This window comes from Xiphias gladius, chromosome 22 (genome assembly GCF_016859285.1).
Source record: "Xiphias gladius isolate SHS-SW01 ecotype Sanya breed wild chromosome 22, ASM1685928v1, whole genome shotgun sequence".
Taxonomy (NCBI): domain Eukaryota; kingdom Metazoa; phylum Chordata; class Actinopteri; order Istiophoriformes; family Xiphiidae; genus Xiphias; species Xiphias gladius.
The window spans coordinates 12,220,600-12,246,473 of record NC_053421.1 but is presented as its reverse complement, the minus strand read 5'-3'; the positions used below and the strand labels follow the sequence as shown (position 1 = coordinate 12,246,473).

At 39.3% G+C, this 25,874-nt stretch overlaps 1 long non-coding RNA gene across 2 annotated transcripts in view; it reads left to right on the top strand.

The window, feature by feature from the left end:
- Window positions 1–25,874, top strand: part of LOC120784493 — a 95,950-nt gene that overhangs the window by 65,577 nt on the left and 4,499 nt on the right. The window contains exon 4 of one of the 2 annotated variants that reach the window (XR_005706452.1): window positions 3,934–4,067. The exons of the other annotated variant lie outside the window; for it this stretch is intronic. This is a non-coding gene — a long non-coding RNA (uncharacterized LOC120784493). Of the gene's footprint in view, window positions 1–3,933; window positions 4,068–25,874 lie in introns of those variants that run through there. 2 annotated transcript variants of the gene reach the window in all.

Below are 25,874 nucleotides of genomic sequence, written 5' to 3'. Positions count from 1 at the left end.
TGGCTCTGTCTCTATTTGTGTGTGTGTGGTGACGTGCATGTGTGTGTAGAAACGTGTGGGTGTAATATACATGTGAGTTTGGGATTACTCAGACCTCTAAAGTCTTGATCCAGCCTGTATGCCTGGTGACACAGAAGGCAGGTTAACATAGCTTTCAAGTTAGAATGAGGTATAGGTTTTTTTCTCCCAGACAAAGCAAGGTTTGTATAAGAGCAGATAAAAGAGGAGGGAGGAGGGAAGATGTTATAAAAGCAGCCATAAGTCAGAGAAAATCAAAGGAAAAAATGTAGCTCTGGTTATTGTACATATCATATTATAGTCATTAAAGGATATTGAAGTTACAATCTGTAACAGAAAGAAAAAATGATTGGGGAGAGAGACAGAGGTTGAGTGATGGAAAAATGTTGAGTGAATGTCATGATAGTCCTGGAAAAAAAAAGAATAGCATTGAAGTACAAAGCAACCACAACAGAAGCCCTAAACCTCAACAAAGCCCACCACCTTATGATCACAGAGCGGTGTGGTTTATCTGGCAGGAGGTTCCTATACTTATTACAGTCATAATCTAAACTCCTCCTGTGTCCATGTTACAGCACTTAGGTCTACACATGCTTCAAAGATCAGGTTCTTTAACCATTTGTGGGATTGATCTGACTACTTTCCTAAAACTCATACTTCTTTAGTGTCCCAGTGGCTCAGCGTTCATACTGTCACAAGGCTTTCAAAGATCCTCTCATATTCCTGTTTCCCTGCCTGAGTTTAGATTGCTGAGTTAGACACATTTACACTGCCTATTTGAATGGTTACATTCAGATATGTTCTTAGATCACTGCAAATGTTATTCAAGGTTGTGTATTGCCTGTTAGAAAGTGAGAGATGGACGGTTTAAGGATGAGAGACAGATTGATGATATAGAGAGAAGAAAATGCAGAGAAAAAGCCGAAGGGAAACAGAGCGTTGGACCGAGAAACAGACAGACAGCAAGGACAGAGATAGAGTGAGAGTCATAGAGAAAGAAAAAGAGAGGGAGAGAATTAAAGAAACCACAACAGAAGCCCAAAGCCCACGAAGTTCCCTTCTCCTTGTGATGGTGGGGTGTGGTGTGGTGGGGATCTGGCACAATTTCCAACAGTACAACCCCTTTCTAAACATCTCATCTGTACACCCAGTCATAGACAAAGTCACAGCTAACCACATCATAACGTTTGTGCATGTGTGTGTGTTTGTCTCGCTCTCTGTGTGTGGTTAGCTCAGCTGCTCCCAGGCTCACAGAAAACATACGCTGCCTGAGCGTGTCAGAGCTGTCTCTTGTTCTCATCCGTCTTTTTATTGCCTAATCCCTGTCTCTCTTCTCATTCCTCTCTTCCTCCTTATGTACCCCTGTTTCTGTCCTTCTTCTTCTCCTTTCATCCCCAGCACCCCTCTCCATATTTCTTTTTAATGTGTAAATATAACTTACGCGCTCTGGCAACATAAGATTTTTTTCCATTCATGCTAATAAAAGGTCGTCACTTTTCCTGCCCTCCGACATATCTTCTTTTTCTCTTCAGGTTTGATATCTCAGCAGCACACTAAACCTTTCAGAATTTTTCCATTTGCTATAGATGAGTTTCAGATAGTAGCCAACGCACCATATGGGCCATTCAAGCACTATCCCAATGGGTTGATAGTGAGACAATGGTTTGCTAGCTCATGAATGTTTCATTGTGGTTTACATAACAGTGGTTAAGCTATTTGGTAGCACAAGCTGAATGTATGATTACAAAATGCTGTCTGTCCCAGTCACCCTCTTCTTTTTCCCTGTCTGTCAGTCTCTCTTACGTTCTCTGTCCCTTTAAATTCACCTCTCCTTTGCTTTCTCATTTCATGTAAATAACATCATGCAGGCAAGACATATCACCATCACTCTGAACCCTCCCATGATTTTTTTTTTTTTTCAGTTTCAATTTGCCTTATTGGCAGGACATTTTTCATTTGTGTTGCTAATGCCTTCATAGAAGTAAATTTTAGATAAAGGTTAAGAAAGACGCTGGGCATAATAAACTATGATACTGATAAGAAAATATTTAGCTGCATACATGCAGTAAAACAAAATATAGAGCCAAGAATGCACTCACAGACATGGTAGCACAATCTTTAAAGTTGTTATTTTCATAATGAAAATTTATAAATCTGTATCAAAGCAAACATAGTGGTATGCACTGAAGAATGTAGTTAACTCCTCAAAAAAGAAATATCCAATCTCTACCTCACCTTTTAAATCTATATTGTATATAACAGTAAGGCAGCTAAGTGCAGATGCATAGATGATTTGTCTTCTATCTGTCTTGCCTAGAGGCAGCGGGAGACTCACTGCCTCGCCATTCTTCTGTGTTCTCTAAACAGAAAAAGGAAGCTTATTATTTTCTGGCAAGGTTGTGAAGCCTGTAGTAACTTTTTCAAAACTTTGGTCATATTTCATTCCTATTGTTTTTTGAATGCACATAGGCGATACTGTATATGTGTTTTATTTGTCCATCCTGTGATAGTAGTGTCATAAGTAGAACTTGCAGACTGCTGTGCCATCCTTTCTTCTTCTGCTGCTGTCCTATAGGTTACTGCGGTCCTTTATACTGTATATGATGCGAGGCCCCATTTTACTGTCAGCCTTTGATATTTTTGTGTACTATTACTAAAGCAGATAATATTTTTTTTCCTTCCCTGAAAGCAGCTGGTAGCTACCTTGTGTTAGTCTATATGACATTTAATTAACATTCTGATCAACTTACTGGCTTCAAAGTTTCAACTCTCCTTCCTCAAATATGTCCTTTCCTTTAATGAAATAAACTACCTGAGTCTTTTGACTCTAAGGGTCAGATTTACATACATAAAGGCATAGCTCAAATTTCATTCAATTTGCACACGCAATCTGACAATAATTAGTGTCTGATTTACTGAGCCAACAGATAATTACACAATCAGACACTGGGACCGCCTTCTAGTTGCATTCTGTGAGTGAAGGAGGATCAACTTTTCTGCCATTTCGTCTCCAGCTCCCCCTCACTTAAACTGAGAAACAGAAGTTTTGTGAAACATTTCTGCAGGATGCTGCATGTGATATTTGGGTTCAAGTCAGATAAATGGCTTGATATCTGTTCTTAAACATTAAATTATTTTTTTGTCACAATCATACCCTGCCCACTTTATCCTTAAATGTTATTTATTGACAGACATGAATCCAAACACAATCTGTCACTTAATTTAAAGGCACTATGGATGGGGCAGTGTGTCTGCATTCACTGGAATTATACTGTATGGGTACCCCATCAGTTGAAGCCCAACACCAGCTCGAAAAGCTGCCATTACGGCTTAGCTGCATAGCTCAATAAAGACACCACTATGTATGAGTCAGGTCCTCTTTGCCATTGAACAGAGTCCCTCTCCCCACCCGTAAATGTGAAAATAGTTAATGTCTTTCCATGCTGTTCAAATGCCTATTTCTGCACCAGTTGTGGTCCTAACCTCAGTTCCATCTCCTACAAACATAGCCTCCAATACAGCGTATGAGTCAGGTTCTTTTAGCCATTTATAAACATGGTACTGAACAGACAGTCACCCACACATGTCTGGGTATGTCTTCACACGTTGTCAGATATCTTACAGCAGGGGCTCCAAACCTCTCTTTAACCTGCCACCGAATGCAGTTTGACTATTTTCATGACACCAGGTCATTGAAAGATATTAGGAGCTGTATGAGAGAAGAAATAATATTCATGTCCTTTATATTCCCTCTCTTTAATGCTAACTCACAACGTCACTTTATCACTCACTTGGTCAGTGTTTCTGACTTACTCTGTGTCTACATGTTTGCAGTGGTGATAACTGTGCATGAGTCAGGGCTTCTGGTATGTTTAGTTGAGATTTCCTCACTTTCTCTCACCCACTCTCTGTTAGGTCCTCCTGGCCATTTAGTAGACTATGAAGCTGACAGACGATGCCCATGAATGATGAATGATGACTGGAGGTCTGTCTAGTGCCAACTGAATGCATAATACATCATAGATACAGCGATTCTAGTCCTACCCACCAGAAACATGGTGCAGTTACTGTATCATATCATGGACAAGTCTGCCCTCAGCAGAACAATGCGACCTCTGAAAACAGCATTCAGGTATGTTGTTCTTACAATCCAAAACCATGCATCACTCCAGGTATCGCAGCATGCGTCAAGTATTTTAGTGAGGCAGCTTTAGAAAGACTGGGTTGGTGAAACTTGGAATATACTGTAAAAAACAAGACTAGGCCAAAACCTAGTATATGGATGGACCACCCTTTATCTGTTTGCTTCTCTCCTACTCTCTGTGTTCACATATACAATAATTTAATGAACTGAAATTCCCAACAAAGCTGTTCTCATTTACATGTTTTTCTGTTTGTGTTGTCAGACAATGGAACAAGTATGAAATGGTGACTGAAATGTGGCCCATTAAGACTATATGTTAACCAGGAATCACTTCCAAGCCCTTTTCAAACTGCTGCTCTGCACTGCTAAAATCCTGATTTTATAACCGCGACGACATCTGACAAAATTACCATACACATTGTGATTTTGGTTATATTTACCTGAGAAATGATCACTCAGAGAGAAAGTTAGAAGCTCATTCACCTATATGCAGCTTTCTTGTGGTCAATAGAATGAGACCAATTAGAGGTGTGCCTGCAGAGAGATAGCCCGACCTCGCGCTTGCGTGGCAATTCTGGGGACTCTCTCCTACAGAAAGTAGGTTTGTTGAAAAAGTTGCTAGATTTGTCACTAGGTGCTTTTGTGAGGAAAATTTGCTAAAGGGGTCTGAAAAATCAGTAAATCTAGCAACAAAGGTGCTAATTTGGAAACACTGCCTATAAACGTCTCGCTGATAACGCAACAGAAACTATTTTCGCCAATTCAGTTTGAAAGAGCTACAGCCAATGGGGAAACTCCAACAGTCAGCTAGCCAACCAATAGTCTAACTTTAGCATTCAGTCATGGCATTCGGCTGACCATCGGTGTAACTTCATTAGTCAGTCAGTCAGTCGGTCAGCGACATTCACGTGTATGGGGCCCTGCTGTTGCGGTCCAGCCAAAAAAAAAAAAGCAGTTCACAGTGACTTTCACAGTTACTCTAACAGTAACTTGCTCTAAAACATGAACTAATGTTACAGCGTGGGGACCGTGTCAGAAGTGGGTTTTTCTTGTTAATGAATTTCTAATAATAAGAATGATAGACTTAAATATCATTCTTAAGTTAATCTTGTTGATTTGTAAAGTTTTTAGTCCTCACAACCTTAAATGATTAACCTTGTGGTTGATTTTAATCTTGAATCTGGTCTACATAAAGCACTAAGCTATAATGTGTCTCTGAACCCTACTACCCATCAGCAACACAACATACCCATCCATCATTTCATAAATTTTTATATACAATTTGAATATCTTTATTCTTATTTTCATGAAGACTTTAGAAGGACATTTTGACATTTCAAAGAAGAAGTGGGAGTACATCTGTTTTCTGCATACAGTACGCCTGTGTATGTTTAGTGGTGTGGGTGGACACAGACATGTATACAACATATACAACATGTTTACACGGCTGCATGCATGTGTCCCTGTGTGTTTCTGTTATGATTGTGTGGGAACAGGTATACCCAGGGTGTACAGGCATGTTTCAGTGCACGCCTTTGCATGCACACACACTGCAGATGACTGTAAGTACAATGGATATCTGTGTGCCAGTGCCAGAGCATGTGTGGTTATGCTGGTGTGTGTGTCTGTCTGTCTGTCTGTGTGTTCCTAGTATGTAGGTCACCAATATATTCCTGATGAGGTCTAGTCCTCTGGAGAACTCTACAGATATGAGGGCCTAAATTAGACACTATTATCTCTGTGTGTGTGTTTAGTGAGAGAGAGAGAACTAGACACCATTATCAGACAAGAGCCTCATAGGCATGCATGCTCAATTTTGTGCACATGCATGCTTTTACATGTAAAGAGCAGTATCATGAGTGTGTTTGTCTATCTATGTGTATAGGTGTAAAAATGCATGCTATTTCCAACATAATGTATTTCTGTATGTGTGTGTAAAAATGAAACACTGGTATCATCATACAGGCTTGTTGCCTGTTACCACTGACCTAGGACTGTAAACCTCAGCCCTCAATTTTAATGACTGTTGCCTCAGAAAGCCTGTCCATAATGCTGTTAGCATGCCGAACTGCTAATAAGCCTCAAGCACCACTACAAGAAAACTATGTGGCCACTGGCACAGCAGTGGCCATGTGTTAAGGTGTTACCAAATGTAGAAAATACCTATAATGTCCATACAAAGTGTATTTGTAGCATGAAGGATGGATTCATAATGTGTAAAATGTACTAAATTCCAGTGTTTTTCTTGCTTAAAAAAGAATTAAGATGCAGGGCAGCTAAATGTTTTAACATTCATTCTTACATGTTTTTTTGACTTTCAATCAAACACTGTCACAAATGATTTCATGCTTGGCTATTATAATTTTATTACACACTTTTGTATGACCACCATTAAAGAACCAAGGTCAAAGATAATGACTTTCTTTTAGGCATACATCTCATGTCACTTCTTTGATAAAAATGTGGCTTTCTGCATAGCTGCTGATCTAGGACAGTTTGTTGAAACTTTACATGTAATCCCCCTTCATTTCAGGATGTCTATATTTCCAGCCAGCCTACTGTCTGTAAGTCACAAGGACAATACCACATGCAGTCAATCTGTCAAACCAATTTGGAATTTTGCTAGAGCTCAGCCCAAAAGTTATATTCAACCCGAGAGAGATGAATGGGAGAGAGAATGTCTACCTTTGAAAAGCTTCATGCTTTGACCAAATCATATGCTGTCACTCCTAAGCTTTAGAAGGCCTGCACTTTTCATCAAAGCCCTTGATGGCTACCTTTCACAGTACTGTCGAATACACCCTCAAAAGCTTCCCTCCCTCCTTTCTTCCCTTCCCCTCCCAAATCTCTTTCTTCTCCCCTCCGATGTCGACTGCCCCTCTTCCCTGCCTTTCCTTCCCCCTCTCTCAATCCTTCCATTCCCCTTGTCCTTAATCTCTCCATCCCTCCCTCCTTCCCTCCCTTCCTCAATCAAACCCTCAAATCCCTTCAGGTTTTTTTTCCTCTATATATGTGTGACTTCGGTACTGTCAAGGTAGATGAAACAAGAGGAATTCAGATTCATCACAGTCATAACCTGCCATGATAATAATCCACTACTATTCTTCCGATGTGGTGGTAGGCCGATGTTACTAGCCTTTCTGGGGTTTATTTGCATATTTGTTTCCCCTTTGTTTCTTTTGATGAATTATTTACTGCAGAGTGAAATGACAGCAGAGATCACTGATGATTGCTGTCGCGGGTTGATGGGTGCCTTTCTCTTCTTCGTAATTATTCCCTTTTTTCCTGATTTTCAATCAAGTTTTTCACTCATGCTCCCCGGTGACAAGAGACAAGAAGCAAAAAAACAGACATACATTTTAGCATTGCTTGTGGAACCTTTGCACTGTCTAGTGGGAACGTGGCTTCCTTTGTTGTTGTAATGATTACAGAGTAGGAAAAAGCAGGAAAAGAGAGGAGAGAAGGGAGAGAGTAGAGATCAAATGGAAAAATACTGTAAACACAAATGTGCTGGGAGGGCCACCTCACACACCTCCTACACACAGGACAGGAGAGTGAAAACACACTCACACATCCTGCTTTTCATCATTCAACCAATCAAGAGACTTGATAAGCAAATGATAATGACTGAAAAGTGCAGTTTCTGATCCCTTTGAGTTAAGTTTGAACACAGTCAAAGTCCAAATGAACTTCCAGGAGCTCAAGGTTTGGACCACATCTGTATTTGCACACAAAACAATGTCTTAAGAGATGTAATCACAGAGATCTACCGCATGTACACACATTCATACACACACAACATACCGCCACTGTGTCCCCATATTGCCCTATCCAGGAATAACAATGCATAATTCATGTCCCGAAGTCTCGTCTGCAGACAAAAGTCAGCGTTTGCATTTATTATTTATTGAAAACAGCTCACACGATGAATCCTTTAACAAACAGAGCTTCCAGTAAGCACTGCACCTATTTCTTCTTCTCTTGCTGTTTGTGTTTTGGCATAGATTTAAGTGGGCTCATTAGCAGTGATGAGGATGTAAAAAGATAGGAGGAATGGCAGGGGAGAGAAAGAGACAGAGAGACGGAAAGGGGGAGTGAGAGAGAAAATGAGGTCAAAGGATAAAGGAGGCATTTTTGTAAAGGTATGAATTAATGAGAGTCTTGTACATCATAAGCTAATTAATTTAACAATGAAATGCTTTAGGGAAAAGCTATAACTTTTTAGGACTTCATCTCAGTGATACAGTAAAAGTTCACTATTGCTACCCAATGGGTATTTGAAATTACTTAATTGCATTGCAAAACCTGGAGGAAATGGATTTGTGTCAATGTATAAAATTCTAATCTTTTTTATGGTTGTTGCTGTGCTGCTAGAGCAGTGCTTCAGTAAAATTAGAACAAGAAAAGTCACTAGCACATATATATAAACACACATACGCACACTATGTTATAACAGTTACACTTGTTGTGTCAACAGCTTGCTGTGAGGATGGGAGGCAATTTATCGTAGAGTGAAAGGAGCATTTGCTATCCTATGCTAATGCAGTTATCATTTTTTTCCAGAGTACTTGCATTTTTTTCTTCTTCTACTCCACCCGTTCACCATCCATCACCCATCTAAGGCATGAGGTATTATCTTTTCGGAACATTTTATATTCAGTCTCCCCTTGGATGGGCGGACGCTCACACATACGCACACACTCAGTCATTTTTGTTAAATCAAAAAAATCAAATCTGGTCTAGCAAAGGTTGAATAATTGATGCATTATGTTAAAAAAGGAATGAAATAATCATAGCCTGTTGGATGTTGGCGGAACATCAAACCCAGAGTTGGAGCTTTGCGGACTGGGCTGAGCAGGGTAAGGGCCGTGTGTATTTGGGACGGCTGTCCTGTGAAATAATAATGAATAGCAAAGAGTTAGGGGATTAGGAGATTTTTGCTCTGCACTGTACCTGACACTTTGTGCGTGCCCACCCATGTTTTTTACTGAATGACCAGGGTACATCTATCCTGCATTAATACATCAAGACTTTCTAAAAATAGTTTGGTTTGGTGGGCTAGGGAAATATTCCAGCAGGCCTGCAAAAATGGATAAATTGCTGCAGTAGAAAATGACACCAGGATCACAAGAAGTGCTGATACAATGGGAAGATGTTGGTGCCATTCCACAAGCAATGCATCTCAGGGATGCAACAACAACTTAGTAAGCAAGTGGGAGTTTACTAGCAGCAAAATGATACAGTTTTCCAAATCAAAAAGTCATTTAATTTTGCTTTTCTTAACTTTAGAGTTGAATAACTGTAGTTTTGTCCTTTTATTATCGATCAACAAAAACCCCCTCGTCACCAGAATACTACCCACTAAATAATAATTATGTATAATAATATGTTGTGAACACACGTGCCTGCCTTGGCAGTTTATTTGACGCTTTACTATGCTAGAAACTCATGGCGGTGCTAAAATATAATAATATCGGCTCGTCTGCCACTGTACACTAGTGGACTTTGTTTTCATGGCTATGAAAGTCAGCCATGAATACATACAGTACATCTCTTTATAGATGCATGCCCATATACACACACACACACACACACACCACTATGTATCATCGCTTCAAATCAAGATAAACTGTTTTTATGTTTAGGACCACCTTTTAAGATTGTCCCCATTTGGGATGCAACAACAGTGCGTGATGAATTCATTCATTCCAAGCTCCAGTAAGAGCTGTGCAGCCGTGCATCTCCGACCAATATCTTTTCATGATTGTATGAAGGCTGTTCGGTATAGATTTTCCCCATACAGCAGCAAAGGTATATAAATGTTTTTTATTATTACTGTTTCAATTTCCCTTTCGCCATCTGCGATTTTGCCCACAAGTTTCAATTTGCATTTAACAAATGATCTCGGGAAATGGGATGCAGTGGGGTCAAGAGGTGCATTTGCTCTCTCTTTCACTATGAGGGCTAGAATTAGGATTTCATAGATACTTAGAGATACTGTACTGTAAATAAGGGACACAGTGTGAGAACCATGATGTGTTGCTGGACAGAGGGTAAGGAGGGAGGGAGATTGACAAATAGTATCCAGTAACCTGAATTCCTTTGAAAGAAAAAAGGCAGATTTTGAGTCAGAGTTGTTTTTTAGAATGAAAAAAGATCATGTAGAGAAGAACCCTATCTAGGGTGATGACCCCAAAATAAGGCCTCTGAATGAGTGAGTACGTGGGAAACAAAGAGACAAATGTGTAATAATTTGGCTATAGTGATTTTTCCTTCTTGATTCAGTTAATGTTAACATATTAAATATGGTCACCATGCATCAAGCTTTAATAAATGCTAGATATTAGCATTTTGTCCCCATTCCTGCCGTTTTCATCCAAACTCTCCCCTTCATGCCATTTCTCAGCGCTTTGAGTAGAATGAGTGTTCGACTCGGGGGGGCTATTTTATTAAATCACTGTTTCCTCTGTTACTGGCCCCCTTCTTTGTAGTCCACATTGCAAGAAGACCACCTCACAGGGATTTTCCCCTTCACCAGGTAACCACAAAAGAAGAAAAGAAGCACATTACCCACATGTACAACACACCCCCCAGCACACACACACAAACACAAAGCTTTCTGAGCAATACAATGCTGACCACCAGCATGAAACACACAAGCACACACACACGCACTGCATATTATCTTTATGAGGTGTTATACACCAATGACCACCAACACAGGGTCTCACTGTTCTCTAATCCACACTCAAGCTTAAAAGACTGCTCCATGCAATGGAGGGATTACACTGTCGGATTAATAGGAGTTTTAATTTGAGTCATTGTAAGAGCCCTTGATAATAAGAATTGGTGCAGGAACGAATACCACTGCTTCTATATGATATTGTTAAATGTGTTACAACTGTGCAATTCAGCTGCTGCATTTACTGCAATGACACATGCACTCTCCATGTGTGTCAGTTCTACTTGTCTGACTGAAGATGAGCGTATGGAGGTTTTATAAGACCGTGAAACCCACTATTAACATTAAAACTACTACAGTACAGCTACATTATCTAGTATACTTATTACCACTGCAGTTACTATTTTTATTACTGTAATGCCTGGGAAAATGTTGTCATGTAAAGTCACCGATCAGCCATATGTTGGCTTCCACTTAACTGTACTGTTACTATTATATTACTGCTGCTACTGTTATATTTTTATCCATAATCATAGTTTTATTTCTTCAGTAGTCATCTAAATGAAGACTTAAACAAATTTAGTTAGAACCTGCATGCCTTAGTTAAAGCAAAAGAACAGCGTAATTTGCTATTTGCTATGAAATTATAGTATGGAAATAGTACATGTGCACAGACACACACAAGGGGACACAATTGTCTGCTACATAAACAGGGTGAAAACAGAGAGAGAAAGAGTGAAACGAAGGGAAGAGGCCAACAGACAAGCAGAGAAAAACAGAGTCTGGTCCAAAGAACATTTGCAGCTGACTGAAGAAAGCTTGATGAATGGATGGAAGACTGGATAGAAGGAGGGAGTGCAAAGGGGAGCTGTTTACCATTTCTAAAGGCAACAATAAAACCATGGATTTAAGCATAAACAGCGGTAAACAAAGGCAGGCTTACAGAATAACACTGTATTTCTCCTTAAGTCATTCTAATCTTGTTTCTTTCTTCTCTTTCTGCTTCTTACCAGAAACATGACAGCTGTTCTGATTACATCTGCTACTTTGTGTTTGAAAGTATAGCAATATCTGTATAAGTACAGAATACCAAAAATTAAGAATCATATGTTAATTAAATCGAGGTTGGATTAATAACATTGTGCACAAGGCCAGTGTGGTGCAATATGATTTCATCTCCCTGGGAAAGAGAATACAACAACCAAAGCCTAAAATCTCAGTGGCCGTTGATCCATTTTACTTATTAAAACCTTATTAAAACCTGCCCTTCAAAACTGGAATAGCATTCTGGAACTGCTGGTTGGAATTTTAATCAATCCCTTGTGTAAAATTGAAAACTCAGCAGATGTCTCAACAGAGAGGGATCTGAACATTGATCATTTTACCCCTCTGTATGTAATTCAAAGGTTGGGTATGATCTGAATTCCGTCACTGGTATAAAACGACAACACCTGTATCATTCTGCATGTGGCTTCATTCCAGTCTCATTTTGTTCAAATACACAATCACTGCTGATTTCCACATACAAGCTTGCATTCATTCTCTGGACGCTAACAAAATGTATCCAAATCTTTCTTTGCCTTATCTTTAAGTTTGCATGACATAAAAATCAATATGTTTGTATGCCATTTTTCATACAATTGTATATCACCTACTCCACAAAAATGTACTTTCCTGGGAAGTTTGCTTGCAAACAAGGCTACTGCTGAGTTACTGCTTCTAAAAGCGCACTTGTGAATAACAACTTGCACCAACGTAATCATTGCGCAACACAAACAAACATACGGAATGTAAAGAAAATTTAACTTTGAGAAATGATAATTTAGAATTTTTAGAAGACTTTTTCTTTTTCTTGACATCCCACTGACTTGTATGGCCTCCATTATCTATTTCATCATTGTTATTTTTTTTAGTATAATGCATGTAGTTGTCTTGTTGACAGCTACCAGCCTCATAGGAAGCAATTACCATCACCACACTGAAAGCTGTTAACAGCTTATTATTCTGTTTTTTTTTTTTTTTTTTTTTTAAATAAGCTGCATGCATTGTGCTATGCTGATATTATTATTATTATACAAGATATTACTACTTGGATTTCTGAGGCAGTGATGACTGTTACAAAGGATACATAACAGATAGCACAAGACAAGGCAGAAATGTCTTTATATAAGGAAATAAGGATTAAGTTGACACTTGATTAACATTGCATATTGTTAGTTAGTCAATATTTACATTAATAAGTTGAATCTGTCCTTTTCATTTTTTCAACTGTAAGCTGTGCATTGATATCCCTGCTCTCATGCATAATAAACTTCAACAAAGCTGAACAAAGCTCTTGTGTACCTGCTGTACATAAGAAAACTATTAATCACATGCTCCTTACATTCTCTGCTTGAGCAAACTACAACACACAAGCTCACTTAAGTTGCAACTTTGATAGAAAGCAAATGGACAAATTCATCTTTAGGTGAAATGAAGAAAGAAGAAGACTTATTGAAGATGTAGACTGAAAATGTCCCAGCTTGAAAAGTTTCTAGCTATTCCCTTGCGCAAATGATAAACCTAGATATCGTTATTAAACTAGAATATCTTTGCTGGAATGAAAACTCTTCTTAGATGTTTTTCTGAATACACATGCTGAAAAAGAAAAAGAACTGCAAGAAAATGTGAGTGGATAAATGCCCTAGAATAGTCCTTTTTCATGCAGAGATGTACATTTGAACGTAGCTGCTAAAATTGTAATGTTTTAAGCAATAAATTGGGATTCACTTCAAGATCTGCAAATTGGGACTTCGTTGATATGGAGATACTTTTGGGAAGGCAAATGACACGCCTCATAGATTATGCTAAAAAAATACACATTTGAAAGAAAAGTCTGATGGTGTAAGCAGGAAATAGGGGTAAATTGGCACATTCTCCCTGCTTTACATTAATTGTGCTCGTGCTATTGTCAGGGCGTTGCAGGGTGACAGACAGATGGGTGAGGGCTGACGCATGTTTTTGGAGGAGTTTAAAATTCAAATGCTCCTCATGTGTGAATACAGACACCTGGGGTAATCAACTGACTGTGTGTATTTGGTGTGAGTGGCATGCAAGGCTGTGTTTACCCATAAGCCTCTGTGTCCTGCCTGTCTTGTTGTTAGGGCATCTCCCTTGCTGTCTGGTGTCAGGTACACTGTCATGTTTGCTGACTGATTAAGAATCATGCTTGTAGAAAAGAAAAAAAAAATACTGTTGCTCAATTTTTCCAAAAGGAGGTTTAAATTATGGAGGCAAGGTATTTATATCTGTTTGTGCTCCTGGTATGGCTGATATCAGAGCTATTAAAAATCCATTCATTGTTAATACCCTCCCACTCGTCCTTCTCCATCTCCCTTCCCCTTTCTCCCTCTGTAGCACGTTCATTTTCTCAATGGTATCTGTGTCCCTCTGTGTCCGTTCACTTCATTTCACTGGCATGGGGTATGATTCACTGTCTCTATCTCTCTATGTTCAGTTTGTCTCTCCTTTCATTCTGTGACTCCATCCCTCTCTTGCTTCTCTCTTCAAAAATCTGGCATGAAATCGAGACAGGAGAGCGCCTGCTGTTTTTCTGACACAGTCTTCCTTTCTTAAATCAAAACCAACTGAGGTGAAATCAGGTTATTACCTTAGCTGTGTTTCTTCTTTCTCCCTTTCACCCATTCTTCCATTTTTGCTCAAGGTCTATGAATTTCTACACTTTGAAAAGAAAGAGAGCAGCCGGTCATTCAGACGAACGAGCGCGAGTTGGATTATGAAAGGGGATTGCTGCATAGATAAACCAGAAAAAAATACAATAAATTCTGAGCTGTGAAATTGACATCCGACAGGGTTTGTGTGTGTGTTAGTCGCTATGTGTGTGTTTGTGTGCATATGCTTGCCTCTCAGTCTCCCTTCAAACTTTACGCTTCATGCCCCTCACAGAGACCCACACACACACACACACACACACACACAAGCAATCCCATCATGTGGGGTGGTGTTGACCATCCAGCCTGGTTTGTTTTGGTCAGATATTTCGCTGCTTTTCATCTAGAGAAATAAGCATCGACCGCAACGTTTGTCTGTATGTGATCTCCGAAGGAGGGAGCTACATACGGTCTGCAAGTGAAACAACTTTAGAAGTGGACTGGCAGGGAATGAGGGAGGATAAGATGAGAAATGTTTGAAAAACAAACCCAAATAACTTCAAGTAACTTCTCTAAAGGAGGGGGGGTGGGAGTGGGGGTGATGGGGAGGAAGAGAGGGATGATGAAAGAGGTAGCTGCAAATAGGACCAAACTTTCAGTAAGGTGAGAGAGTTGGATGGAGGGATGAAAAGAAAGAGAAAGTTGTGATTTTCATCGATAGCAAGCTTCAAAAACTCTGCTCTGAAGTGATAGCTGGATGGGTGGAAAAAGATGAAAGAAGTTATAATAAATTGGACAGGCTAAAGAGTTGAAGGAGAGTAGTCCAAAAAAGCAAGGGCGATCAGTAAACAGCATGGCACAGAGTCAAGCAGACGTAAACAACCACCGCTAAAGACGGATGATAAAGATGGCGGAATTGCTGTATCAGTGATGGATGATCAACGATGATGACGGATGAATGAGTGATTGGAGGACAGAAGAGGGAGGGAGAGTTGTCTGAATAACCTTATAAGAGAGGCAAACCCACAGGAGGAAGGATAGATGGTAGGTTGTTATGCAAAACATAGAAGAAAGTAAGAGAAAAGTAACCTTCTTCAGTGACCTTGAGGAGGGATAGAAATGTAGAGGAAACATGAAAGATTGAGGGAGAAATAAGGTAACAACCCTGAGCAACTTAAGATAATGGAAATCAAGAGAATGGAAGGCAGGATGGAGGTCACAGAGGCAGAATAAAGAAGTGATAATGAAGAGATGCACTGAGATTAGAAGGACTGTAAACTAAAAAGAATCTTTACAACGAGGCTTCGGTATGTAGAGACAGTGTTAATTATGAAACTCTTTGTATCTCCTTATTTTTTAGTCAGGAGTTGCTCTCTCACACTAAGTATAGTAACGATTCAGAGCTGCAGGAGAGATGTCAGAATGTTTGCTTGTGTTTGTCTGCCTGCCTTTTTGTGTCACTACAGGGCCCTTGCGACGGGGTGAGACTGACACTTTTGTGTGTCTCTGCCCTGCCAGTGACAGCACCACAACATTATCACAAGACTTGCAGTCCACATAACAGGCCTAATGAACAAACATGACTACTTGTCCACAGGAAAACCAGGAGAAGGAACCAGGCTAGTGCAGATGGAAGACGTTTAACAGCAGATTAAAATAGTTTCATTTTATAGCCCAACAGACAAATTATCTTCGTAAAAACAGGGTGTTTTTCACTAAAATGGGACTATGATTCATTAACTTGAAATATATTTGGAGCGTAGCCTTGCATGCTATGGGGAAGTTCCTTTTCAGTCCAATTCACCTGATATGTCTTTGAACTGGAGGAAAGGGACCTGATTCAAAGCTATGCAAACATGTAAAAAAAGCAAACAAAAAAAATGTTCAGTGTAAAAAATATCATGACTGTTTTGCTTTGAGGGGCACAGGTGTTTCCCACAGGTGTGGCTTAAGGCAAGTTTGTTATTGTAAAGTCACTATTAGCCACTTACATTCCAAGAACATGTTACATGGAACTGCCGTGTGTGTGTGTGTACTGTGCTTTTTACATATGTGTTTAGGTGAATAAGAATTAAATATAGGTTCCACACTGTTTAATTGCTGTTCTTTGCTGATGTTCCAGTGGCACTCCTACTTTGAAATGACAGTATTTAACTATTTCTTAAACTGTTTAAGAATATTTATTTTACATATGTGATTTAAAGCCTGAACAAATCTTAGTCTGGGTTTGATGAATGAAATGAATTCATGACTTTTCCAAATGACCTCCATTCCCTCGTGGTGAGGACTAAACAAGGCTCTGCTGTATTCATCCCTGCAGCCCATCCTCTCTCACCTGTGCAAATTACTGTGTGTAAACAGACTGCATCACACTAGCTTCATGTGGTTAGCCACTTCCCTAGCTGGGACAGGGTCTACTCAGGAGAAATAAGCCATTTCCTGTTCACTGAGGTAAAGATATGCCCCACTGTAACTTACTGTAATACTTTCCAGGTGGTGAGTGGATTTTATCTTGTTGGAGAATGTACAGTACTCAGCAAGAAACATGTTCATCAATGTAAACCTTTGTTCGCCGGTTTAATTTCTTTAAAACCTGCAAACTGTATCCAGTTTTCATTATAAAATATTACATGTATTCCATGAATACAACTAAATATGTTAATTCCACTAACGGCAATAATTTCAAAAACTTCCAGATGGGTCCAGATGAAACAATGGATGTGGTACTTACATGTTAAACATTTATGAAGATAATTTAATGTGGTAGTCATTTATTAATACAATATGGCACCTTTAGATTGATGCAATTATGGACATGACACACTCAGATTAAAGTAATATTGTAATAATGCCTTTGTACCTGTTCTGAGGACACACAGTTAGCTCCGTTTCTTGCAAGTATGTACAAGAGAGGTAGTCTAAAAGACCTTTATATATATATATATATATATATATATATATATATACATACATATGTTTTTATGTATATATATATATATATATATATGTATATATAAAGGAACTGTTGGTAAAACATTGTTTCAGTATTGTGGAAGGTTTAAAGCACTCAGCACATTAGCTGAGGAATGCTTTATTTTAGCACTTTGTTACATCTCTCAGATAAAATGCTTGATATATCTGCACTGATCCAGCCACTTCTTCAGATCATCAAGATCTGGAAATAGTTTGATTTTGGGTGCAAACACAGAGCAGAAGCTGCTTTACTTGGATTCAAAAAAGATCGTCTTTCAGCAGAAGATGTAAGTGAATACTTGTTTATCAGACTGATCATCTTTGAGATCCTGTGAGAAAAGACACTATTCTTAATTGGTTTATATCATATCTCTGAAAAACATATAGTTCCCTGTCCCTTTTGTCACATAATTGGATGTCTTTTTAATGAACTATATTGCAAACTTGGGCAAAATCCTGAATGCAGGCTGATGGAATCTAATCTCCATGACAGCTTATTCTTCAGACTGACTCCTCCTGATCTTCTGCAGTGATCATGTTGCACAACATACTGTAAATGCTCTATCAGGCAAGTTAAAAATACAAATATAGGGATGTTTAAAATATATGCTCACGTTTTTTTTTTTTGACAATAATGCATAGGTATGCATATGTATTGCATAAATTAAACACTAATATCAAATATCAAATATTTACAACACATTTAAATATTAAAAAGTGTTTGAGTTAGAAGGATCATAAATGCAAAATGTGCTTAAGCTTCAAGCATATAGTATGCGATATGTGTTAATGCTTTGGATGGATTATTTATAGATCTTATAAACTTTTTAAGTGGTTTGTAGAAGTGGCCTCACGAGATCCTCTCAAACACTGCTATAATTTCCAAGTCTGACCTTGTGCTTGCATGCGTGCGTGCAGCTTGAATGTACGGTGTGTGTGTGTACTGTAAGTGTTTGTGTGTATGTGTGATAAAGAAGCATTCCTGTCAGAGTAGAGGCATGCCCTGGCTAATCCACAGGCCAAAGCACACAGGCGGTTAAGTTTCCATGACCTCAACTCCATGCTGTTCAAACATTCACATGCATACACACCTTTACAGACACACACACACTTGTGTACACACACAATATTGTTTCTTCCGCTCGCCCGTTCTTTCTGCCTTTCTCCCTTCCTGCTGTCTTTCATATCTTTCTCTCACCGCTGCCTCCTCTCTCTGAATTGCAACATTTTCTCAATTACCATTTAGTTCACTGTTAACCCACGGAGGAAAGGCGCACTGTGTTCTGTAATACCACAGGAGTTCTGTCATCTTCAGAACAATTACATCAATTAGCTCACATTTAAATGGTTTCCAGAGAGGAGCACCTTGGCTAATAACAGTGAAATGAAGGGACAAGCAACCAATTAATCTCAGTCTTAATTGCTCAGTAGGTACAGTCAGTCAGTCATAATCTCCCTCTCTCCCTCTCTCTGCTTTCTTTCTTGCTCTCAGCACACATTCCACACTCAGTGGCCTGACTCACCACCTGTCAATCAAATACAAACTCGCCCTTCCAGCCCCCGAGAGATGGAGGTGCATACCAGTGTGTTGACATCATGGCCATGCTGAGAGTCAGCACATTTGGCTTCTAACATAACACTGAGAAAAAGCTTGTTGGCTAGAAAGTCACTTTATGGAGAGGAAATGATGAGACAGACAGAGAGGGAGAGAGAGAGGGCAACACGGGGGGCGGGGTAGGGAGAGAAAATTAAAAGAATGGGACCAAAACTTTGCAGAAACTTACAGAAAAGTTCTCAGGTTTTTCAAGTAATGGGTTTGATTTACATTAAGTGCCAACAACAGCGGTCCATAATCAAAAATTGACTCTTGCCATTCATTTAAAAGCTAAATGCATGCTTGCAGCTTATTTCACTTAATACAGAGATAATCAATGGCTCACTGTTGCAGTCTGTATGCTGTAGAGTGATAAAGGATTGCTGGAACTCTATGCCACATCTCAGAGCCTGTCTTTGAACTAACAGTTTCACAATATCAAATGTTACAGTATGTGTCATGTGAGATTTACAGTATGTGCAGCTTTCTTCTCCTTGCAGTGAACTCTTGCAAACAGGTACTGATACACACACGAGTGAAGCACAGGGCTGGACAGTAAGACAATATTTGAGCATTTTACTCCAAAAAAATCAATCCAGTGCTAATCCAAAGGTGACCTGCAAAAGCAGTGACATGACTCTTAATTCATTTCTGTTACTTTAAAGACAAGCATTCTGAATAGTGACATAGGCAGCCATTTTTACCATGCATTTCACAAGCTTTACAGGCTCCATTGGCATAGTTGATATAGCCCACATTAGTTAAAAATCCAATGTACAGTATGAAGACAGTTGTCAGTGACAGAGAGCATCTTATGAAAAAATAACATGCAAAAAAATATACAGGTCTGGGTTGTATCTTAAAATAGGAGAAGCTTCTCAGCACTCAGAGAAAGTGGGGTATTATAGATAAAACACAGACACACTGTCAAAAGGGTTTCCCTGCAAGTGATGTTCGTCAGTTGAATGTCATTATCCACGAGGCTTAGAAGGCCAAACTCAAAGTGCAACCAGCAGAATGTATTGTTTACGTCTGAACTTTGGCTTTCATTCTACCAGAACAAAATGTATCACTGGACACTTTTAAAATAGTGTCTGAGTGTGAATATGTATTGGTTCTTGTTTCAGTCTCATTTATGCTGGTGCATTTATTGGCAAGAATTGTTCATTAGAAGTGTCGTTTCCTCAGCAATACCGTCAGAGGTCCCATACGTAAATTTATGAAGCTGCACCTTTAATTCTCACTCCCCAAAATCTTTTTTCCCCATCATTGATTAATTGCTTTGTCACAGGCGTGCCAGCCTGTAACAATACTATTAGGACTGTATATACAGTATCACGACTGACACCTTCACGTTAGTCATTCCTAAGATTCTTAACAGTGGCCACTGGGATGAGTGTTCTCTGTGTTTGTCATTTACTATAAAAACACACTGTGATTTACTTGAGCAAAAGTGTGATCTGAACAAAGAGCTAACTAACAGGTTAGTTACATTTGACATCATGGAATGCACACAATGTACAGCTTGTTACCATGCTACAACATGTTTTCAACTCATTGCTCACTACATACATCTGTTAGTGCTCTATTTCCAGTAACTGAGATAAATATCTTTATTTACTCATTAAACAATGTGTTTTGAATGGGACATTCTCTTTAAAGTGGTTGGACACACACCACAGCAATCTGTTCTCTGGGCTAGCAAAGCATTAAAATTCATCAAAAATGTCAGCCCTTACTAAAAATAGAGACTTTTTGCTCACACACCCTACAAATTTTATTGTTAACATTTGTATCCTTTAAACTTTCACAACACATCCGTGTACAAAAACAAATCTGATATTCAGCTGATGCCATTCATTAATATCCCCCAATATCCAAAATGATCAACAAGGGAAAAAGCTATTTCATTTTATCATTTAAACCTATTTAATCTTAGTTAGATAACATGATAGAAGTTTTAGATACAACTATGCTGTATCAAGTAGAGAATGGTACAAAACACGAGAGGGAGAGGAGAGAGATGCAATATGACACATATTCTCATCCAGTAGTTGAAATCCACAGCATCATGATTACATGTTATATGCCTTATGTGGCACCACAACACCCAATGATGTGAAATATTGTTTGAAAATATTGTTTTCCCCCAGTGATGTTTAATTGTTCCTCAACCAATCTGTTCATTCCCTTTTTCATTCTGGTTCCCACCTCTAATTAGGAATGGGATTTAACTGCAGATGACTTTAGTGCAGGATCAGAACACACCCAGCCATTATAAAAAACCCAGGGACCCATAATGTGGTGTTGGCTTGGCCACTAAAACCATGGGGTGGAGAGACAGAAGGGGAGGGGAGAGCTGGTAACTGTTTCTCTTGGTTGCTCTTTGAATTGTTGGTTGTGGCCTTTTCTCGCCTTTGGCCTGTCATGAGAGGTTTCTCTGTCTCTGTTTTGAAATTGTTTTTTGTTTGTTGTCTCTGCTCTCTGACTCTTTTTCTCAATGTCTCTCTGTTTCTCTCTTGTCCCCCCGTCTCACCTCTTTCTTTACCCTCCATCCCCTCTCACACACTCTTTTCTCTCTCTCCCTTGCACACTTTCTCGCCACAATAAGACCTAATATGAACTTTGACAGGAGCTGGGATCCTTGTGTTATTTCCAGTGTTACTGAGAATGCCCTCATAAATCCAAGGTTTTAATGCCTTTGAAACGCCTTCTGGGTCTTGCAATCAAACACACACACACACACACACACACACACACACACACACACACACACACACACACACACACACACACACACACACACACGTTTGTTCCTCTATTTTTGTGAGGACACACATTGGTATAATGCATTCCCTTGCCCCTTACCCCAACCTTTAACCATCATAACTAAATGCCTATCCCCAACCTAGACCTGACTTTAACCTGAACCCTTAAACCAAGTCTTAACCTTCAAACAGCCCTTTGAAGGTTTGAGGAGCGACCAAAATGTCCTCACTTTCCGAAAATGGCCTCACTCTAATGGTTTAAACTCAAACTGGTCCTTACAATGAATAGCCACATAAGTACACACACACAAACACAACCACATACAGACAGTTTTTTTTCTCACTTTCTCTCACTTTCCTCCACGTACACCCAAACACATTCACAATTGCACACACAGATGTGATGTGTGAGAATGAGGGCTTTGAGGTTGTTCGTGCTCACATCAGACACAGCAGCTCCAGTGTTTGTTTGCAATTTCCACTGGCTCCAGTCCACTCCAACAAACCCATGGGAATTTGTGGATCAGCATCTTCTCAAAAAGCTCCTGAGCGGCAGAGTGTATAACTGAGCTCAGAGAGAGTGCAATGAGTGCAGCAAGGATGTTATTTTTATATGGTATTTGATGTATTCTGTATACTATAGTTTATATTGGAGGGTGAAAGGGAAAATAGGAGAGCAAGACAAGCGGTGACATAATTAAGAGGCAGTCTGATATTAGATAACCAACATCATACTGGAGAAAAGAAACTTTTCAGGATGTATTACATTTTGTTCTGTGGCATGGCATTTTGTGAATATTTAAATATGTTTTTTATGATTATACATTCATACATATTTACTTTTCTGTTTGCTTTCATTTTTAGCAACTTAAGCAGAAAAGTTTATCATCTATTGCATCAATATAGTAAGATTAACCCTGCGGAAAGTTTGATACAATACATTAAGGGACGCTCTTTATTTTCTTGCCATGCCTTTAATCGGCCTGAATTCTAAAAATAATACTCAAACAGGTTGAGCTGTACTCATATGTAATTGTTGTTACATATGTAATATGTTTGCTGTTGGGTTTTGCTCTCTGTATCATATCAGCTCTGGTATTAATATTCAGAATATTGCCTGCATGGGTATTTGTAATCAGCATAAGAAAGTAAAGTATATACATTTAGTACCTTATCAATGTTCCTTTTTTGACTCTGTGCCTTAGTTTTTGCAAACTGCAGTGTACCAGGATTCATAGTAGAAGTCAAAATTGGAACCAAAGCACCAATTATTTATACAGCAGAGAGCAGTATATTCGTATATTTTCGTACGTATATTCTTAGTGTAGTGTGGTCAAAGCATGAAACACTTTGGTAGGAAACAGCAACACTGTGACACCACAACTTTTTTGGTGATAACAGGTGGAGTATTTAAGGTCAGCGTTGTCACTCAGACACCATCCCCCACCTTACCACTGTGCTGCACAAGCACATACAGTAGAAAACACTAACACATGCAATATGTGCTTGACCTAAACGGGAACATAACAGATCCCTGGGATTTTGAATAAATTAATAAAAAAATTGCTATAAAGGCACAGTGCCATTTTTAAGAACCTTTAAGAAGACCAATAAAGTCCTGGCATTATGTCTAACGCTCATAGACAAGCTGTTCAAAGGAGATATAAAATCACTCTGACATCCTGAGGCAAATGTTTAGTTGTCATTCATAACCCGGAAGCAGAAATATGAAGCTGTGCAAAGCAAGCACAGTTACTCTTTCTTCCAGTTGTGCCAGACTGAGAGTCAGGGGAAAAAATCACCTGGTCTAGACAGGACTGTCAGGATAAGTATTACATCCTCTCTTTGTTGTCTATTACAGTGTACAATACCTGTCTGTTTTTGCACATTTCTCTCTTTCCATCTCTCTTTCTTTCTCTCTACCGTACAGATTTTTTTTCTCTTGTTGTCTGTCTCCCTCTCTCTCTGTCTCTGTGCTCCTACAGCTGATTACATGAATAATTTACAGCATGTAAATCCTCAGCAGCTGCTCACTGTTTGCTGCTTCTCCCTCCTTGTTCCTCTCTCTTTTCTCTTTCAGGTTAACATGGGATGATTTTTTCTCAACCTTGTCACTCTCGCTCTCGCTTCTGGTTTCCATGCCTGGGGTTAAGCTCTCTCTCTCTTTCTGTCTCTCTTTCTTTATGTAAGGACTGGCTGAATTACATCTTTTGTTTCGTAAGGATGGGAAATTGAACTCAGAAGTCCAGTTGTTTGCTTGTGTATATTTGTGTGTGGATGTGTTTGTTTATCTGTATATGTGTAGAAGGCTGATACACAGTTACTATACATTATGGTTTCAGATCCTTGTAATTACAGTGTCTTCAGCAGCTGTTCCTTATGTACAACAAGGAAGATTTTTTTTTACTGTCACTCCAAGCTTCAAATGATTTTAAAAAAATCTCAAACTGTGCTGTCAAATTAGTTTTTTTTTCCTTTTCTTCTGTGTTCCCTTCAATCAAGTCCCTAGGTTGGACTCCAAGCATATTTTTTCATGTACACGTGAAGTAATTTAATGTTCAAAAGAAAGAAAAGATTAGTGGTTCCGCACAAGAAAATCTATCAAAAATTGCAAGAGGCTAATTCAAGGAAAAAAGAGTGACAACGAAAAGGAAGCATTACCTTTGGCTCTGTTAAATAATTTATTTTTCCTCATTCAGTTTCATTGTTCGAAGCCAGGGCGGATCTCTCCAATATTACTGCTAATCTAACTTCAAGGGGTTGCAGTCATGTTAAAGCACTTTTTAATTGTGATAAGGAATATGCTTTCATGCTTAAACCCTTTTTCTCTGTTCATCTGGACAGAACCCATAAATACTGAGGCCTTTTTTCATTGGCAATTAAAATTAGAATTGGTCACATTTTTCACTGTCAGCCATTTCCTTTGCACACAAAGACATGTGTGGGCCACACGTACATACATACACACACACATGAAGGGCCAGACACTGCCATATGTACACAAGTATATATGTACACATACTGAACACATAGTGTTTTTGCAAAAGTTAGTAACAGCTTTGTGTGATCTCCTTTGGACATTAAAACCCGTGCAAAACTACAAGAGCTCAGAGGCTTTTCCAGCTTTATTAGTCTGGCAGGGCTGATGATTCACCGTGGGCTTCCCTGTTCTTCCTATGACACATGAGATGCAGCCAGCACTGTATTGTGCTGAGAAAACGCAATGATTCTCAAATGAATCACTTGTACTTTAGTGCTTTTGACACGGAGCATTCTTGAGACTTTGATATGCCCACAAAATTTTGAGGCAGTGAAACGGAAATATGTAATTCTGTTGTGGAAAATCAATTTGGATAACAGTGCGTTATATGGAACAAGAGTGGCATGAAAAGATACTACTGGTTTCAGTTCTGGGTGCCTTGCCCATTTTGCCTCAGAATGATTCTCTTAACTTGTCTTAGGCCTAGACTCTAAAGGCCAATTTATAGTAATACGTGGAATCGATGGCATTGATACGGCGTAGGTACAGTATAGGTATGGCGTAGCCATGTACCCTATCCAGTAGCTTACGCCATAGCCTGATGTGCACCTCCCTAGAAATGTAACTAAACACTGCGGCCTCGCAGACCACATCAACTGTGGTTGGCCCACTCGTCCATGTCTCTCAGTGGCCGGACAAGCACAGAAAATTCACCCTCCTTCTTCCGCAATCGGTTCAATGATCATACACACCATCTCCTGTGATACCCTCCGTCTTTACTGCAGTGCAGTAATTCCACTAAAAGTAACTGCTGTTCGACATTTATTAGCTCCAACTCCCACATGATCTGCTCGGTTTCAGTTGTCATTGTTTGAAGTAGACGAAGAAACTTAACATAGTGCCATAGAAACCCCGCTGCCAACTAGCGTTTTGGCGGTGTAATTGCAGAGAAACGCAGACGCACCAGCACACAAGTATAAATGCTCACAATGGCGTAGGCAACTTGTGTAGGCCACTTGCGTAGCAGGTAGGCTCTGCTTCGATGCTACACAGAAGTATAAACTG